General features: G+C 36.2%; 1 long non-coding RNA gene across 1 annotated transcript in view; it reads left to right on the top strand.

Moving 5' to 3' along the window:
- LOC135414541 (uncharacterized) overlaps nucleotides 1–19,416 on the top strand; it is a 230,631-nt gene that overhangs the window by 119,574 nt on the left and 91,641 nt on the right. The window contains exons 2-5 of the long non-coding RNA XR_010430715.1: nucleotides 7,083–9,467; nucleotides 11,364–11,442; nucleotides 15,730–15,870; nucleotides 17,627–17,726. This is a non-coding gene — a long non-coding RNA (uncharacterized LOC135414541). The remainder of the gene's footprint in view (nucleotides 1–7,082; nucleotides 9,468–11,363; nucleotides 11,443–15,729; nucleotides 15,871–17,626; nucleotides 17,727–19,416) is intronic.

Here is a 19,416-nt window from a genome sequence, read left to right as displayed (position 1 = left end):
GGCCCACATCTTTGATCAGGGAACAGGAGTGTGAGGCTTATGTAACTTCAGTGAAAAGTAGAAGTATAATGACTGGATTACTCTAAGGTGGAAATGTGGTAGAAGACATGCTCAAAAAGCAATAAGTGCTTTTATTCATACCGCTGTTTTCCTCTCGTCTGAATTCTTTCTTCTTCTAAAAGCTCAGAGACAAAAGATTTATTCAAGTTTCATTTAACTTCTGCCATATGTTCTGTGCTTGCTGCTGCCCTCCTACAATGTAAGGAGCTTTATGGAATGCTGTGCTCTCCGGCCAAGTAGACGTGGCAAAAAAGGGAGAGAAAGTGGGTGAAATGTGTGGGTTTCAAGAGAGAAGATGTCAGAGACTGATATAAAAATGCCAATACTGTAGATCATACTGAGAAATTAGGAAGTTCTAGAAGGGTCTGTTTGTCTTGTTCAGATTTGGAAGGAGCTTGCTACCGATTTCCTTCTGCAGTAGTGAAACCTGTTGTGATTTGATGAACAATGTGGAAAAGCAGGGAGGGAGAAACTCCTGCCAAAAAGACTCATCTTTTTGTATAAGTGGAATCAGAAATAAATATGGAGTGGTGGGACTGATATATTCAATTAGATTTTAATGTGTCTGAAAATGTAGTTCAGAGACAAGCTGGCCCTTCTGCTTCTGTGTGCATTGGTACCTGCTCCAAGGGTCTATTAGTGACCTTAGTGTAAGTGTTGTATGCATAAATTGCCTGTAAACATACTTCTCTCAGTCTCCTCCTAGCTCAGCTTTGTGAGTTTATGCTCCTTTTTCTGAACTGTATGGGTAGAAGAATTTTGCTTAGACACTGCTGGAGTGGGGAAAGGTTTGTCCTGAACTGCTGTCATGGCCATCCTCAGAGGCTCTGTTCTCTGGTAGTGCCAAGCCCAGGCTTCTCTTATTCTGTGCCCTCATGCTGTTTTGAATACATTAGGGCATTACTGAGTCACTTGAGTGACTAACACAAATGCTGACGAATAAGAGCTCTCTTCCACAGATGTGCAACCACATTTTCAGAGTGCTGCTGTGGCTGAGAAAGAGGGAGGACCTTGCACCGCTCCTGGGAGCTCTGTACAAAGCTGTCTGAAGCTGATGGGAAGATGTGTCTTCAAGCTGGGCCCAGTATACAAAAAAGACTAAATAATGGGTTTTCAAATGCTAGAAATAACTAGAATATTAATATTGTTTTTTTTTTCCATGTTACTATAGTAAGTTCTGTCTGTCTTTGTAGGTGCTTTAAATTTCTACATTCAAAGGCAAAAATCCTGCTACTCCAGATTTTTGAATGGGACTTGGAAAAAAATCTCCCTTTGCATTCTGATAATTCTGGTTCATAACCAATGTCCTGGGAAAGCAAGGGTTATCTTGGGCAATTCAAGTGTGACAAGACGAGCTGAATCTTATTATCAGAAATGAAAAAAAAAAAAAGAAAGACTGAAATACAGGAAATCAGTAAATGGTGGTAATTCGACAAACCAGTAGATACAGCTTCAAAGGGGCTGTTATAAAAGCAAAAGCTTAGCTGATAGTTTTAGATGGGTGAGAGGTGATAACTGTGAAGCAAACATTGCCACTAAATAGAACCAGTGTATGAATGTTGTGGGGATGGGAACTCCATTTGGTTTTGTGTACCACAATCGCTCTATAATTCTCTGATGAAATCTTTGCTTGTCAATAACTTAGTTTAGTTCCTTTAAGATATGCTTATATGTCCACAGCACAACAAAGTGTTTTGTGAAATATATTCTACCACATATGTAAGTAATGCCTCGAAAAACCCTGAATCTTGTTTATGAAGTGACTGCTGTGAAGATTTAATTCTGGAGGGACAAGCTTTAGAAATACCTATAAAATACTAAACCCTTTGTTCTTCATCAGCTGCTCCACTGAAATTAATTTTGTAGAATATCAAATTAGGTGCTGTTTGTTTAACTACTTGAACTGTAGGTGTTACATGCCACATAAAGAAAAGTGTTTTGAATACAAAATAGCTCAGAATTAAGTCATTTCAAAATGAGAATGAATACTGTGAGAAAAGCTCAGTCCCCTTCAGCTCTGATTAGTGACTGCGTGATACTTAAAGGGATAGATTTGAATATTAATATGGTTGATGTGTCCTATCAAATCTATTCTAGAAAAATTAGAATTAGGCGTACAGCATAAATCACATCTCATTCTGTCATTTCATAAAATGTTCTGGGCTTTTTTGGGTTTGGGGTTTTTTTTGAGGGATGTGCATTGTTTCTTTTTAACTTCGGCATTAGTGTTGTGATTTAAATTATGCTTCATATTCAGAATGAAACTAGAGGACCTTATCTGGATGTTGATTGCAGTTTTGCTGATTTTTGTTCAGGACCATGTAGTGTACAGACACTATAGTTCGTTTTTTTTCTCCTATCAACAAGCAGAAGAATAAACACTGAATTCTCACATGTGATGAAAGCCTGGAAGGAAGAAACAGGGAGGAAGAGAGCAGAAAGTAAAATGGCAGGTAACGTAAAGAGAGCAGTGAAATGCAGCTGAATTTCTGTGCATTTATGCAGCACAAACTGGGACTTAACACAATGACGTGACAAAAATGTCAATTATGACCATATCACTGCTACGTAACTAAAAGGAAAGGCCTGCTCAGCTCTTGATATATAGCAATATATTGTATGTCAATACCTTGATTTTGGTTATGTTATTGAAGCTGAATTTAGGTAGTGTCATAATTACAAATATATTACAAAGAAAGAAAAAATAAAAAGTTTATACATACTTTCACATATATCTCATCATGAACATCTTACTTGACAGTTGAAAGCAGTTAGAACATACCATGCAGTTTTTAGAGTAATTTTTACTACATTATTAGAAGGATTTTTTGATGTATATTTACATCAATTAATGGTACAATATACACAAAAAGTATCTTAGTGACCTTATTTTATAGTACTGGTTTGGATGTGGTCCTTTACCCTTTCCCCCCTAATATTAGTATTGATTACAGATTCTGAGAATCTTTTTCTGTTCTATTTTTTTTCTCCACCTAGTCATTGTATTAAATCAGTAAGAACCTTCCTTTCTGATGTCTTTCTGTCTGGGGACTTGGCACATGAGGGCATGATGATAAAATTCAGAGCATCATTTTTCTTTATTGTTTCTCTTGTGACAAGTCTTTAACAGACTCTAGAGAAAATCAGTATATTTGAAAAAAAAAATTAGGCCTCTCAGCCCCACCCCAAAGAGTTTTTTTTTAGAAGATGGCTACAATGTTGACTTCCTGATATGTGCTAAATAGGAAAAAAACATTTTTACACTCTAAGAAATGCATGTTCTGTCTGTGAGCTGCATTGGATTGGAGTAGGATGGTAGCAATAGATTCTATTTAATACTCCTCAATTAATTACTTACGCCATATTAATGTATCATATTCAGTTCTGATAAATTCAGCTTTCCTTGTTTCCTAAATGTATTTCCATTTAGGAAATGAGTTAAAAATAAATATAACAGTTACAGATAAGGTAAAAATTTGACATTGGGCACATTTGTAAGAGTATATGACAATGAAGTAGTATGTCTGTTGAGAGAAAGTCTTCCTACCCATTTAACGGATAACTACCTTGTTCCTCTCTTGAAGGATACTCATGAGGATCTGGGGAGAAAAGGACTGGTGAAATTCATGACTTTTGTGATATCTTGTGATAGTCAAGTCTTTAAACTAAATTTGTATTGTAAAAGCAAGTGCTTCTTTTCAAGGGGCTAAAAATGCATTGCTACATTTCAAAGATTACTTTTTATGTGTGTGGTGAGAAGAATTAGCCACTCATGTTTACTCTTCAGAAGTAGGAAACCTATCCTGTCCTGTATTCTGTGTTGTTTTCTTTTTGTCATTAGTCAGAGCAGGTCAGTTTTCTAATTACAGGTTGAAATGTCTTAGAGCATAAGACATAAGGAACGGGAATAAAGAAATGAAAACCGTTAGTATGCCTTTCTAAATCAGTGATAGGAATTGCTTTTGAAATAGTGCAATATCAACATTACAAAAATGTTGGAGAAAATACAGAAAAATCTGAGCATGAAAAGCATTTTAAAAGGCAAAATCAAAAAAGGCTGAAATTTCTTATCCCCAAATAGATGATTTTGATAGTCATTGTTAACCTTTTTTATTAATAAAACATTATTCAGTAAAACAGGAAGGTGAGGTGATAAATTCCAAATGTTTTTAAAGAGTTCTTCCAGAAGGCTGCTGTGGTATAAGAAATTGAATTAATAAAGTGTGGTATAGTAGAACATAGTTAACAGTTCTTCAGCTTCTGAAGAGAGAAGTAGAGTTGTAATTTACTCTGGATTTCGAACTATTTATTTGTCCAGTTCTTTACTAAACAGTCTTCAGAAAAAAACAAAGACAGTGTAGTGTACCTAGATGACTTTCTATAAAAGGGCAGGCAGAACATACTGGAGCTTTTAAGCACAGAATGTGGGAAGTGCTCTGGTAGAGGTGGATACAAAGATGATTGCTGCAGAGGGGATAAGTGGGGACTTATGACCTGGTAGGTTTAGACAGGGGAAAAAAAAAAGAAAGCATTTTTTTTCCCCTCTGAACCACAGAATTTAAACTGCAGAATGCGTGTCTCTCCTTTTTTTGGAAGGTCTGAAGTACAAACTGATTTAAAAAGAGACTGGAAATCAACAGAGAACTGGATAATGAATAGCTATTGAAGACAATTGTGTGGACACAACCTGTGACTTGTGAGATACTATCCTCATTGATTAATGATGGGTATTTTGTGCATTCCTTGATGGTAACAGCTATGGAGATGGACTAATGTTCTGATCTGCTGTTGCATTTTTCTAGATTTCCAATTTGTATATGACTATATGTACAAAAATCCTTGCTTTAATATTTTTTCAGAGCCTAAGAAAGATTATAAGATCACTTGCTGTAGTGTATCCCTGTAAAACACTCTCCATAAAGTATGGGTTGCTGTGTGGTTCTTTGTTACCTGTTTTCTATTTGATGAAGGTTCATTGCAACATCAAGACCAATGGCAATAGTGTTCTGCTAAACTAACAATTAACAGTTGTTCTTGCTCTGAAAAATACTCTAGGATGTTATGAGTAGGAATGTTTTGAAAAGTCAGCATTGTCTATTTTAAGGGGCACTTTTATTAAATTTTCTAGTGGTGATTACACCCCTGTTACGTTCTGACTGGTTCCTGTTGATTACATTACAGAATGACTATTGAACCTCTGGAAGCTTTATAATGTACATGCTGTTGGTGCATGATGTGGTAGAAAAAGCAATATCTTTCAGTATCCCAGTTCAGGACTGAGGAAGTAAGTGCACTGTGCAGTTTTGAGTAATTACTTGCATTCTGATCATGAATCTGTGTCTCTGCCATTTATTTAAACATAAACAACTCTCTGGATGTCTCCAACACTTTGGCTTTTCTTTTCAAAATTCTTTGGCAGAAGAATGCTTTCTCCCCTCTTTTAAGAGTTTAGTTGCTTGTCAACCTATCCAACCTGTCATTTCCTGAGAGCACAGATGGGAGCAGTCAGAGCAGAAACCTGTTGATGGGAGCTTCCTGCACACTGGGCTACAAATGAAAGAAAGGTCCACTTTATATGCACTGTGTTATATTTTTAACTAATAGGTTTTTTGCCATAATAACTAAAATATTTTAAAAATTATTTAAAAATACATTTCTTTAAAAGTAAAATATAAAAATGTTAATCAGGCAATGAATATATAGATCTAGGTGCAACAGTCTTTGAAAAAGTATGTATTTTATAGCATAAATATTATCTAGTATAGAAACAGTAAATAAAAAATAATTCTTAGCATATGGATCTGGCCCTTCAGAAAATATACCCAATTGTGAAATGTTGGTGAATTAATACTTTGGAAGCAGCTAAAAGCTTAAGGAGTCACCTACTTAATATGCATAACAAATAATAACCTGTCTCCTACATACAACTTCTCTTTAGCAATGGAGCCAAAAATTGCAGTTTTGTGCAATTCTATCAGCACAACTTTCAGGCTTATACTCAATTTTCAGCATATTCTTATATTTTGTTGGCTTCTGAACTGAAACATATGCCCATGTGATTTGCTGAAGAGTGGTGGACCCCAGGACACTTGAATGTTTTTGTGCTTAGGCCTAATCAAGAAGTGTATCTGGAATGTAGGATGTTTCTCGCAGAGTCAAATATATTACTGGTTTGACAGATCTCAAATTCAATATATTTTTAGCATAGCAGTGTGCTTTCACCAGAGTGGTCTGCTTTTAATTGCAGAGTATTGTGCTTGTATAAGAACTCTCTTAGATGTCTTTCCTTTTAAAAAGAAAAACAAACAAACAAAAAAATCAAAAAACCCGTCCCAAAACCCAGAAGAGAAAGAATAACTCTTGCACAACATCTAAAGGAAGAACTGTGCTTTGTTTCGAGGTCAAAAGGAAAACTGAAACAAAAGAAGGGCCAGTTAATAGAATGTAGGATGTTTAGGTAAAATAAAGTCATTTCATCCATGATGAAGATGATGTCTACTATCAAGCAAGCACAGTCTGAAGAAGACGTAATAACTTATCTCTACCTGGGTTATTAGGATAAATCTGCAGATGAGGATATGTGTATAATGGAAGCTTCAAAAGCTACAAATCTGATGTGATAAATGATTCAAAGTACAACACATTAGCTTAGATTTTAATGTTTGTAAAATGAATGAAACAATACATCTATATGCCAAAGCCGTATTATCATAAACGTATTTGCCAAACTATAAGACATAAATTGCACTTAAATTTAGTAATCTATGATAGTATGCTTGAATGTATCTTTGTGATTAAATGTGAACAATTGCTTCTTTAAGGTAAAGGTCTGTGTATGTGTGATTAATCAGACTGAAATGACAGGGCGGACAGCTCATGCCATGCCTGGTTATCAGAGTGATTGATTTTAGTCAATGCTGCGGGTGAAAAAATATCTGTTAATAACTACAGCTGCAAAACTCCTGATGTCAGTGATAGCACAAATCACTTCTCACACTCTGTATTATCTGGCTCATTTGCAGATATGGAACATTCCAGCGATCCATTGGAACACAAAATTTTAACATACAGATTTATGCAAGAGGGATGACTGCAAAGTGCATTGCATGAGTAGAGTAAGAAGCTGAAAATTGCTGCTGTTGTAGCTGTCATACGCACGTTATTTTCTTTGGTATGTGTGGAGATTTCGCTGTCAGGCTTTTATCCTCCAGATTGTTTGTGCTGTACCTCTCTTCCTCCTTAAAATAGAAAATCAGTCACTGAACCTGGATGCTATTAAGTGTTCTTAGAATAATTCTTAACTAAGTTGGTTGATTTTCACTTTCTGATGAAAGAACATTTGGTTGTTTATTGCAGGCTCTAAATAAACATGTTTTTCCAAAATCAACAGATAAGATTACAAATTACATTCCATCCACAGAATTGTTTACCATAGGTATATTCCTTGCCATATAATATTTATCATTTTAGTTGTTATGTTTTTTATTTTGAAAGATCTGGAGTTTATCGTCATCTAACATTGTGTCTTAACTACATTTTGCAGGGGTTAACAGGGAATGTGGATGTTTTATGGACCTCAGAGGAGGAGTGGGGCAACAAATAATCTCATGTGTTTGGTAGGATTGTTATTTTAAATCCAGCCCATTACCCAGCCTTTTTGCACTAGCTTTTTATCTGACATTCCCTACTGGCCCAAAACAATATATTTCATATACCTCCAAACATAAAAATCTTTTCAGGTTTTTATAGTCCCTTGTCCCCCTGGAATTACAGATGCATCCTTTTTCAGGAAGCACATACAACTGTGGTCTGAAGTGCTGGAGTACTTGATTTCTTGGTATGATAAAATTGTCCTTTGCTTTTTCAAGCTTTCCCTCTCTGCTCTGTAGATAAGTTCTTTAGCTGAAAAAATGAAATATGAAAAAAACCAGACTTGTTAATGTGTATGCTATTTCATCACACTGTTGTTTAGTTCTGGCTGGTATTCTGCAGAAGACCAGAGTGTGGTCGTAGTGATATCAGTTAGCCTCAACATTTTATTTATGTAAATGATAGGGGAGAAAATGTCCAGTTCAAGAAAGCAGAGATGATTCTTGCTTAGTAGGAGATTAAAGCATTACTGTCATTATTATTTGTTCTTATTTCTCCAGAGGATCTGGGTCTTGATTATGATTCCGTTGTGGTAAGTGCCTCTATCAATCACAGAGAGATCAAGTCCTTGCCTGAAGATGTGCATATAAAGATACTCCATACAGCAGCATGCCTTGAAGGAGCTTGATGGTAATTTCACAGATGCTAAATATATTAATGTGAGTTCAGGTAGACTGGCACGTTTCTGAAGTCTCAGGTATTTCAAGACAAAACCTTCTATTTATTTATTTATTTTAATTATTACTGTGATTCTCACAGGAATAACTGTAATGCAGGAACAAAAGACTTGCCTGACTTTTAGATCTGCAAATTTCTAAACTTTGAATATTGTCCTTTTATATGTTGAGTAGGGTTGTGTGGGAATTCTATGTTAGGTGCTTTCATCAAAGAAATGGAAAACTGATAATGAATCCTTGCCACTAGTGCAATTTACTTATTAATTTACTGAGGAATCATCTCTTAATCTGAAAGTCATAAAATTTAAATAAAAAAACTTTTAATATTGAGAATGGACCCAATTACCCTATAAGCAGCTGATAATTTTGAATGCGGTTTGGCACAGATACCCATGCACTACCTTCCCTCACTTTCCTTTCATACAAATAATGAGCATTGCACTAAATTGCAAATATGCTTTTGTCTTTTGCTCAAGCAAAAGAGTAAGAGTTGACTTTTAGCCTGCTCTTGAGTGTGATGTTCCTGAGTTCACTGCTTGATTTATTTGCAGATATGGCAAACTGAGAAGATACATTTAAAATACTTCTGGTTGTTTTTATGTACAAGAATCCCAGCCATGAAGGAATCTGAACTAGAAGGAGGAGACAGGAGTTCCTGGCCACACGCTTTTGTTAACATCAGTAAGCCATTGCCATAGGATTGAGTGAAGATGCACCACCTCAGGAATTTTAGATAAAAGGTCACAGCTTGACACCAAGTACAGGGCATTTATATGCATCCATTCCATTTCACAGGGTATCCACTGTCTCCAGGCACAGCTGCAGGACTCTTCATGTATAAATAAATAACCTGCTGTAAGACAGATTATGTTCCTTGGATATCAATCACTGGTAAATACCGTGTTACTACTTACGATGTAAGAATACTAAATGGAAACTCACGAAGATTTCAGATTGCCATTATATTTACAGTCCTGGGGCTTACTGCTGAGAGCTATTGGATGTGTTTGCCTCTGAATACGGGCTGAAAGCTGTGCTGGGATCTCATTTCTAGCTTGCCTCTCAGATTTTCAAATCAAGGTTAGTCATACAAACCTACCTCTGAATTACTGTAAATATTGCAAAAAGATTCCAATCTTTGCCAGTTGGAATCAGTAAGGAAACAAAACTCCAGACTCCTCCTTTCCTGATTACATATCTGGCAAATGTTTTGGACCAAAGTGTTCTCTGTGTTGTGTGATTACAGGGCTAAATGCACTGAGGGAGAAGAAGTTAAAAAAAAAGGTAAAAAATCCCCTGAAGTGTTGGAGTGCCTTCTAGTAGCTGCACAATGAAAGCACAGATATTTTATTCCCCTTTCTTCTACCCAGCCATCAGCTCTTTTTCTGTCAGCAGTCAGACATTCCCGAATTCCAGCTGCAAATAATACGTCCCTCCATGTGCTGGCATCAAAAAGCAGGGTTGGTTTAACCCTGAATTGTTGCCGTCATTCCAAGGCAGCGAGTCCAATTTCTTTGCAATGTGTTCAAATGCTTCCCTCACCAGCCACTCTTCTCCACTGGCCAAAACAAAGGTGAGATATTGTTTACAAATTCAGGAACTCTGTGTTGGAGACTGTCAGTGTTTTGAAAGAAACCACAGTTGTGTGTTCTTAGATGATTCTGATCTTTTTCAATGAGTGCACCTGCTTTTTAATTCCTTATTAATTTTGGCTTACTTATAAATAATTCCAGGATTTTTTTTTTATATTCCATTATGTTTATCTCATGGGGGAAAATATAGTTAGAATATACATTTCCCTCCTCCCTTCCCCTTATTTAGTATATTAGCAGATTAGCTTGGGATATTTTTTACTGAACTATGAAGATAAGGAAAAACTCAAAGCTTGCTGAATACTCTTTGGTTTTAATTATTGTTGGTGTTAGGGAATCTATAAAGGGATATTTGTTATCCTTTACCTCCTTGACATAATTGCTCTAATATTAAGGTTGGATTATTTTAGATCTGTAGCATCCTCACTTAATAACAAAAGAGTGGTCACAAACAGAAGAGTAGCCCATCCAGGAAACAGTATCAGAAGAGCCAAAACCATTTTGGCCAAAATGTCAGCTAAGAGGGGGACACAGCACTTCATTAACCTGTTTGTGTCCAGGTGGCCTGGAAAGTAGACCTACAGAAGTAATCTAGCCCAATCAACCAAGCTGCTAAGAGAATCACTGCAACTTGATGCAGCCATCCTTTTCCTTAATGAGCTTTAACATAGAACAGTAGAATTCATGCTGACCAAAATTCAGACCTGTGTTGAGGGATGACTGCTTTTGACTGGAGTTTAATGAGTATGATTTTTTTCTAGTCTTTTTTAACTTCTGTTTTGATTGAGTTACAGCCACAAAAAATTAATTTCGGTGTGTCTCCTCATTTGTGTTTTCTGTTGTAATATTCTACTTCATACAACATCATGGTTAGTACACCGTGGGCTTCATAACAGTGAGCCTCCTGAATTTTCCAAGAAGATTGCTTCAGTATGAGGGAAAGATTACTATTTTGCTATTAGTTTTTATTACAGAGTAAATAATTTCCAGATAAGAATGATTTAGCTTACCACAGTAATGCACAACATTTTCAAATGTAGAAATCAGAAGCTTATTTTTACTACTTCTATCGAACTGTCACATAGGAGAAGGCCATTTATGAATTGAGAAAGGAAGGTGGAGGCTTTTTAGAGGTGTATTCAGCTGATTTTGATACTTTTGAATTATCTCAGCATTTTTTTCAGTGTATTCATATTACAGACAGTATTTCTGACAATCTATTATATGCTTCATTGACCACAAGGTTTGAAATTTGGTTCATATTGGCACAGTAGTGTCATATTTGTAGTGATAAATGGATAATTTTTTTATTAGGTCTCTGTTGTTTAATTTGAGATCTGTAATTTTTTTTGCAGTTCATTACTTCTGCTATTTTTCTGTCTAGGAAAAAGTGATTAAAAGAGACAGAGGGATCAAGGTGCTTTAGACTTGTCCATATGAAGAGATGGACTATCCAAGGAAGGGTAAATGTACTTATATTGTCTATTCATCTTGCTTTAAAAGAATTAATGTTATAGTTTTCTGACTTTATTTTTTTTAGAGAACCAACATTGCTACTCTTGTAAATCTGTTTAAAATGTGCAACCAACCCATGATTCATAATTAGGTAGTATGCTTGCTTAATGCTGTTTTCATAAGTAGAGATCTTTTATTTAGGCATAAATAAAATTTCAACAGAATAGTAGTATTGCTAAATTATAACCTCCTTATACTAAAAGTAATAATACCTCATATCATTATTTAAGTGTGTTGTACTATGCAATTATAAGGAGGAGAAAGCTGAAGAAGAGATTAAGCACTGAGAAAATGCTTCTGTTTTAGCATGTTCTCTATTATTCTTTATTTACATCAAACCACATTTCCTTGTAAATGGACCCTGAATCCAAAGCATTGGTCACATTGTTTGCCTAATTCTACAGAAATTTATATTTTATATATATAAAATAATCCTAATCTCAGTCCTTAAGATCATGTTGAATATTTTCATCTGTGTTTCCTTCAAATTGGTGGAAAATATTCTTAGATTTTCCTATGTAATAGCTGTGAGAATCCACCTTTTATATAGACTGCAATTAAATAAAGTACACAGAGTAGCATTATAGTATATCAAGAGGACAAAGAAGGGAGTTGCCTACCTGTGGCCAATGAATAGCTTGAGTGAGCTGAACAGTATTATGTTATATCTAAAGGCAACGCAGAAAAGTAACTGATCCTTAAACTGGTAGTAAAACACTTGTTTCTGAAACTGGTGAGTGACAATTTAAAGGCACAGTGTGATGGTGTGATGAGGAATAGGACTAATTTTTTTCCCCTTATTTGAGTCTGTGGCTTATGTGTATTATGTTTCTTTTTGTGTATTTTATGTTGTGAATTATTCAAGTTCCTGCTTTTTGTGTGTATCAAACCTGTGCGTGTTTATTTTCACGAGGAAAATCCATTCGGCATGTGCTTTTGTTTGCTGTTTTTCCAAGAACCCCTGACAGTGAATCATAGAATCATAGACTAATCAGAGTTTGAAGGGACTCAAGGATCGTAAGAGTCCAACTCCTGCCTCCACATGGGGCAACCTCAAAGTTAAACCATATATCTAAGAGTTTTGTCCAAACACTTCTTGAACACCATCAGGCTTGGGGCCATGACTTCACTGGGGATCCTGTTTCAGTGCTTAGTCACTTCTTCAGTAAAGAACTTTCTCCTAATCACTGAGTCATAGAATACCAGGTTGGAAGGGATCTCAAGAATCACCTGGTCCAAACTTTCTTACCAAAAGCACTGTCTAGACAAGATGGCCCAGCACCCTGTCCAGTCACAGTGTCCAATGCTGGGAAATCCACCACTTCCCTGAGGAGGGTATTCCAATGGCTTATTGTTCTCATCATGAAAAATTTTGCTCTTGTGCCCAATCAGAATCTCCTCAAGAGTAAGTTGTACGCATTACCCCTTGTCTTTTCCATGTGACTGCTTGTAAAAAGTGCTACATTTTTGGTTACATTTTAGCTTTCTTTCACAATGATTTAAAAAATCTGATTGTTTCTAGTAATGCTAAACTCTTACATTACAGCATAAACAGAAGATCTTTTGCGTAAGAAAAGATGAAGAGTTTCAACTTACACGTATTTATGTGCAAATGTGCGTGTATATATATACATGTATAAGTATTCATATAAAACACAGTTTTATGTATATAATAATACTTATATCATGAATAACTGATAAATAATAATACTTACATCATGAACTGTGATGATAAAAATGTGCTAAAACCGGAATGGAGATTCCAGAATAACCAGGTAACTTTTTGTCCTTAAAATTCTGGTGGAAAAGCTACTATTTTACCATTTTATTTACTGTTATAGATTCAGTAGAGCTGTTTTTCATTAAAAGAAAGAATAAGGAGGAAATAAAAGTAATTGAAGACAAACCCTTCTCTGTGGGATTTTTTTGACGGGGCTTACGGTTAGATTTCAGCAGGCACGTGCGTTTGAGATGTTGGTTTGTATTCCAAAGTGTGCTCTCTGTGCTTACCATAGTAAGCTATTGAAATCAAAAAATTGCTTCTAATACTGTTTAGACATGAGATGATTATCCCACTCTCAGATTTGGCTGAATTTGGTCAACGAGTTAAAAAAGTCACTGTACCTAGAAAAAACCCCATGATCTCATTAAGCCTAGTTTCCTCAGAAATCAGGCCACAGTGTTAGTATAAGACAAAAAATATGGTGCTTTTAAGAAGGAAATGTAGTCATATGTTTAGCATTTAGATCAGTGTTTTCAAAAAGAACTAAGGATTTTTCTTGGGTGAGGATTGATTGCTGGTGGATCTCATCTATAATTTCTCAGTTGTCTTCATTTATTTTGATACTTGTGAATTTGTAACATAGGCAATGACACTTTAAAACAAAATGCTTCTCCTCCTCTTCTTTTTCTCACTGATTTTGTTTAACTTCAGCTGTGTTGACAGAAAGGAGTTGAAAGGAAGGGAATTTGGACAAATTTATCTCTGTCATAATGGGAGAAGAAAGGCAAGGAAGAGCTTCTAATGTTTTAGCATGCATTAGAATGTTAATAGACAATTATCATAATTCAATGAAAACATTCTGGTTTCTAAGTAGTGTGCCAGTTTTCAAAAACCAAGTATTCCTTGTTGTCTCTTACTTGAAAGATATAAATCAATTTGTCTACTAAATCCAGGAGCTGCCAAAGCACATATTTTATTTATCATGGTATGTCCATCTATTTGTCTTTTCTTTTATTGAAAATGTGGGTTGATTTGAGATTTAAAATTGTTAATTTTCTACTCTCTCTCTCTTCACTTGAATGTCCTTTATCTTCATGTGCACTCAAAGAAGCATGAGTATAACCTTCCATGCTGTGCTTATAAATAACTTCTCTAGCAACTGGAAAGAATTAAAACATGGCATTAACAGCAATAGCTGCATTAGCTGGAATAGTTTACCCAGGATATGTTAACTGATAAACTTGTATCTATTTAAGAAAGATCTAATTGGATACTTTTGTTACATAAACTAAACCATATTATTATAATAAACCATATATAAAATAATGAATAGAACATAATTTTTTATAATGTCATTCAAATGAGATGACTTGAAGGTAATTTCTACATTTTAAGCATTTAGTTTCATGAGATTTCCTAGCAATTCACCAATCATAATGCCTCAAATGTTTGCCATTATTAAGAAACATTTAATGTACGATTAGATCAGTCATAAATATTTTATACGGAGAAAATATATTATTTCAGGTACTTCCCAACATCTTTATGCCTGTAATTCTGTGCATCTGCATACAAATAAAAGGGATGCTCTATTAGCATATTGCACTCCTACTGCATCCTTCTGTTTTGGGTGAGTCAGTTTTGAAACAATCTGAAGATTGTTTCAATTTTGCTTCCAAAGTCAGCGAGATAAGTTTTGGGAGGACTTTCCTTCTCTTTCGCTGCTACTGTCATCTCAGCAGCCTTTAAAGTCAAGTTATGGCTGTTCCCAGGCACCTGAAGAGCTGCCCTTGACTGTTTGTAGCATGGTTGTGCCTAGCACTGCAAGGGACAGGTTCTGCAGCCTCCTTTTTTTTTTTTTCTAGGCAGCAGCCTGGAGACTGGGTTGACAGATATGGAGACCTCTATGACAGATAGGTTTTGGATTCTTTTCTAATGAAAAAACCCAGTGTTAGGATGTCCTAAGTGATGGTGTGGGGGTTTGAGGGGTTGTGGTTTGGAGGTGCTTTTGCTCGGTACTTTAAATCACCTTTTGAACTGTATCACTGATGATGCATTTGGTGTTCCTTCCCAGGGAAGACAAGGTTTGCATCGTGGCAGTCCCATATGAGTAAGGCAAATAAGTCTTCCTGAAGGGGAAAGTGGAGAGGAGAAAACTTCATTTCATCTCATATTTTACAGCCTATTATGGCAGAATTGCTGCGAACATAAATATTTTAATTTTTTGACACATGTTTTAAGGGAAAAAAAAGCAAACTTTCTGAGGAAATGAGACATGGGGTTTTTTCCCCCTTCATTGTCTTTGCCTTTTGTAGTCAAGGAACTGCACACCACCTGCATTGCGCCCTCATCCCTCCTGACTACTACTTTCACTTTTTTATGATCCAAGCAGCAGTTCCCAAAGTTTCTTTCCCAGGGGTTTATGACATGTATTTGAATTTTGATTCACTTGCAACAGTCCAGACATTCCATGTGTTAGTGACCACATTTGTAAATACACTCCATCTTACAGCACATGGACCTTAACAGAGGAACTACTGCCTGAGGAGAAGCTGGCCATGGGCAGTCAGCAACATGAGCAGCCTGGTGTGGAGCTTCCAAGAGAATGGTCACAGTTTTGCAAAGAAATAGCACACCTCAGAAGAGATGCTTGGTAAGATTGCTCTGCTGTGTGCTTTAGGGCTGTTCTTCACTGTAGAAGTTTAATAAACTCGAAGGAATCATAGTGTCTGCTCTGTAACCTGCCTGCTCCATTTATTCTCTTGTTATCTGAGAACAAAACAGTGCTGTGGGTATATTCTGTTGGGATCATATGTTAACTAAATTTCCTTCAATGACTTAAAACAGCAATAATGCTAGTTGTTAAATGGAGAGAAATAGTATTCCACAGAACCATTTAAAACTGTTTAACCAAATGGAATTAACAATAATTTTTTGAAGGTTGTTTTCTAGTTTAGTTCTATCCTCTATTTTCTGCAGTTTTGTGCATCTATAAATTTTACCAAGTCTATTTTTGTTGACAGGCAATATTGGTCTTCATTTGAAAGTCTGATTAGTTTCCTATGAGATTTCTTGATATATAGTAAAAGTGTAGTTATAACTTCAGCTTGAAAAATCCCACCTTGACTGTTTCATTGCCTCTGTGATAACCTTAAATATCTGCGTGGTCCACATGCTACCACATGAGTGTTGAAGCAACAGCACTTTTTAAAAAAATTAACAAAATTGTTAAGAAAGAGAAGGGACTAAAATAATAAAAAATAAAAATATGTATCTTCTTATGCAGAACATGGGATTCTTATATTTTTAAAATAGTTCTAGCTCTATACTTTGCAACAACTTCTTTTACATTTTATTTTCATTGAGCTATGGATTCTCCTTAGTCGTGTATACTAACACAAGCAGCAATCCCCATTCAGTGAATGCATAGGAGGCTATTATTAAGTTTAAGGGTATAAGTGGTGCCTTTGCTTTTTTGTTCTCCTTTTTTTTTTTGGCAAACAGGAATTGGAAAGAGAGAGAGAGAGAATAGGCTGACAATATCCTTTCTTGATGTTTAATGACAAGCTGTTAAAAGTCCCCAGCATGACAGAATTTATTTTCTTCCAGCACCTACAAAAGAAACACAAAGGTGTTTACAATACCACTACTTTACCATTTACTTCCCTTTTTTCTCTACATGATAAACACAGTATTTCTTGTGTAAGAAGACAATTTCTCTTCTTCATACACCCTGTAAAGTAATAACAACCATTAGTTCCACTGGTACCAGTTCCACTGGTACTAATGAGCTTTTGCTGATTTCATCTTGTGGTTAATTTTACTTTGGAGCCTTGGAAAGACATAAAGTTTTCACAGGTTTTGTGCCTGAGCTCTTTCCCCATGTTGGCTTCTTTGGTGCACATGTTCATGCCACAGCCTGTCCCTCTTTAGGGATGTGTGCTTGAGGTCTCTCCCTTTCACCAGAAGTCTCTTTTGACAATACCTATGGAAACAGTGTGTTTAACCTCTCCACCCCAAAGTTAAATTTCTGCAAAACTAACAGTTCAGAAAGTGATTAATGAGAGCAGGCTAAAAGAGCAGATAGTATTGACCGCGTTAACCTGTTTAACTCAAAAATTGGGTTAAAAAAACAAATAAAAATTAAATGTAACCTCTAATGCTTCTTTGCCATGTGGTATAGGAAGTGGGAATCATTCACAGTAAATTATAGTTCTAAGGAAAATGTATGCCATTATGATAAATGTGATATAAATAGGTAGATGGGCTGGCTTTCAATGCTGCCTATTACTAAGTCATTGTCCAGCCCCAGATTGGCTGTACTGTAGTGAGTCACGAATGAGCAAAATTCTGGTGGCTCAGAAATTGATAGTATAGTGTTTTTTTAAAACACTTATTTTTTCTTTTAGTAAAACGGTAGAAGCTGAAACTAAAGCAAGAGCAGAAGTCTCCTCCTTTTCTCCTTGAAATTCTTTTGGAAAGAACACTTTTGACTCTCATTTTATAAAGGTATGATGAGGCAGATGTTGCCTCTCTGGTTGCAACCACCATCTTAATTAATTAGAAAAACTGGGGAACTATCTAGGTTTGAATGTTGTTTGAGACAGAAGTTGGAGATTAGCCATCTCATCTGTGATGGTACTTTCTGTATCTTGGAAGAGCTCATAACTTTTGATTTAATTTTTCTAATAAAAGTACGTTTTTGTGAAACTCAAGTCAGGAAATGGAAAAGTGACTGTTCTCAGGATAACACCAGCTCAGATTCTTTACACAAATAGATTTTTTTTTCTAGTAGATTTCTAATGCTTATTATATTACCATTTGTTTCGCTCTGCATGGAAGAAATTTCCTTTTTGCAAGGTATACATTGCTTTCTGTACACTGTCAACAGCTAAACAGTACTAATAGCAATGATTAAAGGATCGGATGTACAGCTTGGCTAAGTTCAATTAGTAGAAGTAGGTTTTTATTTCCTGAATCTTGATTGTGGATTATATCGATGTAATCTTAATTTTAACTGTGTATATTTTTTGAAATGTAAATATAAAACAACACATCCAGAAAATGTCATCAAGCGTGAGTGAAATGTGCTAGACTGTGTATCCCTCCAATGCAAAAACAAAAATCAAGGAAATAAGCAGCTAAGTTATTTGATACCCTGTGCTTCACTCAGGTCTGCATCTCAGCCTTATCTTTCTCCCTTCCATCATGCAGAGCTCACATATCATTACCCCCCCCATGCAAGTACTTTTGTAATCACCTACAATTATTATTTGTCTACATACTGAATAGAAATTATAGAACTGAAGTTTATAAATTAAAACTGTCACAGAGTTCAACTACATTCTGTGTAGTTCTGCTCATGAGTTGTGCTGGCTAGTGGAAGCTAGACAACGAGATCACGTAGCAGGGCTTTCTAAAGTTCCTCTCAGTGTTTTTCTGCACTTTGAGGACTGAAGATTTGTCCTCAGCGTTGAGTGTGCTGCCCTCTGCTGCTGCGTCTCTGCGCGTTGTAACCTCTTCTCATGGGAAGCATTCCTCATTCGGGCCAGGAACCTCTTTGAAGACCCGGGCTGATGGAAATGAGGTCCAGCCAGGACCAGTGGGTGAAGATCAGCAAGGCCCAGATATACCTAAAGCATAGCATAGGAACAGGCCAAGGGCTGGAGGTTAAATACAGCTCCTGAGCTGAGGGCAGAGGCAGATTTCTTGCAGCTCTTTTCCCAGCAGCCAATCCAGTGGTGTTACTGGAGCTAACCTTAAGCACAGGTAGCTAAAGCCCAGGACGAGTTGGGGGAAAGGCTGCAGGATGCCTCTCTACCTCACTCAGGGCTCTGACATAACCTATCTCTGCAGAGGAGTGTATTGATGTAAATAGAGTTTAATGACTGTATCTTCCTTCCCTGCTGAGAAATGGTGAGAGAACTGAACCAGGACACATGGAATCGGCACCAGTGGGAAATTCTCCCAAATAGCATTTAACTCTTATTGGTCACTTTTGCAACCTATACAGTGAGATTTCCTATCATCAGAAGAGCAAACATGGGTCTGAACATTGCAGATTTGATAACAATTCTGATCTTAGTGACCAATGTTGTCAGGGGAAAGGGAGGAGGTGATGTCTTGTGCAGAATGCTAGAAAACAGAGGTGAAAGGAAACTGAGCTGGAGAAAAGTCAACTTTGAGAGTGCTTTAACAT

This window comes from Pseudopipra pipra, chromosome 5 (genome assembly GCF_036250125.1).
Source record: "Pseudopipra pipra isolate bDixPip1 chromosome 5, bDixPip1.hap1, whole genome shotgun sequence".
NCBI classification, from domain to species: Eukaryota; Metazoa; Chordata; class Aves; order Passeriformes; family Pipridae; genus Pseudopipra; species Pseudopipra pipra.
This window is presented reverse-complemented; position numbering and strand designations above follow the sequence as displayed.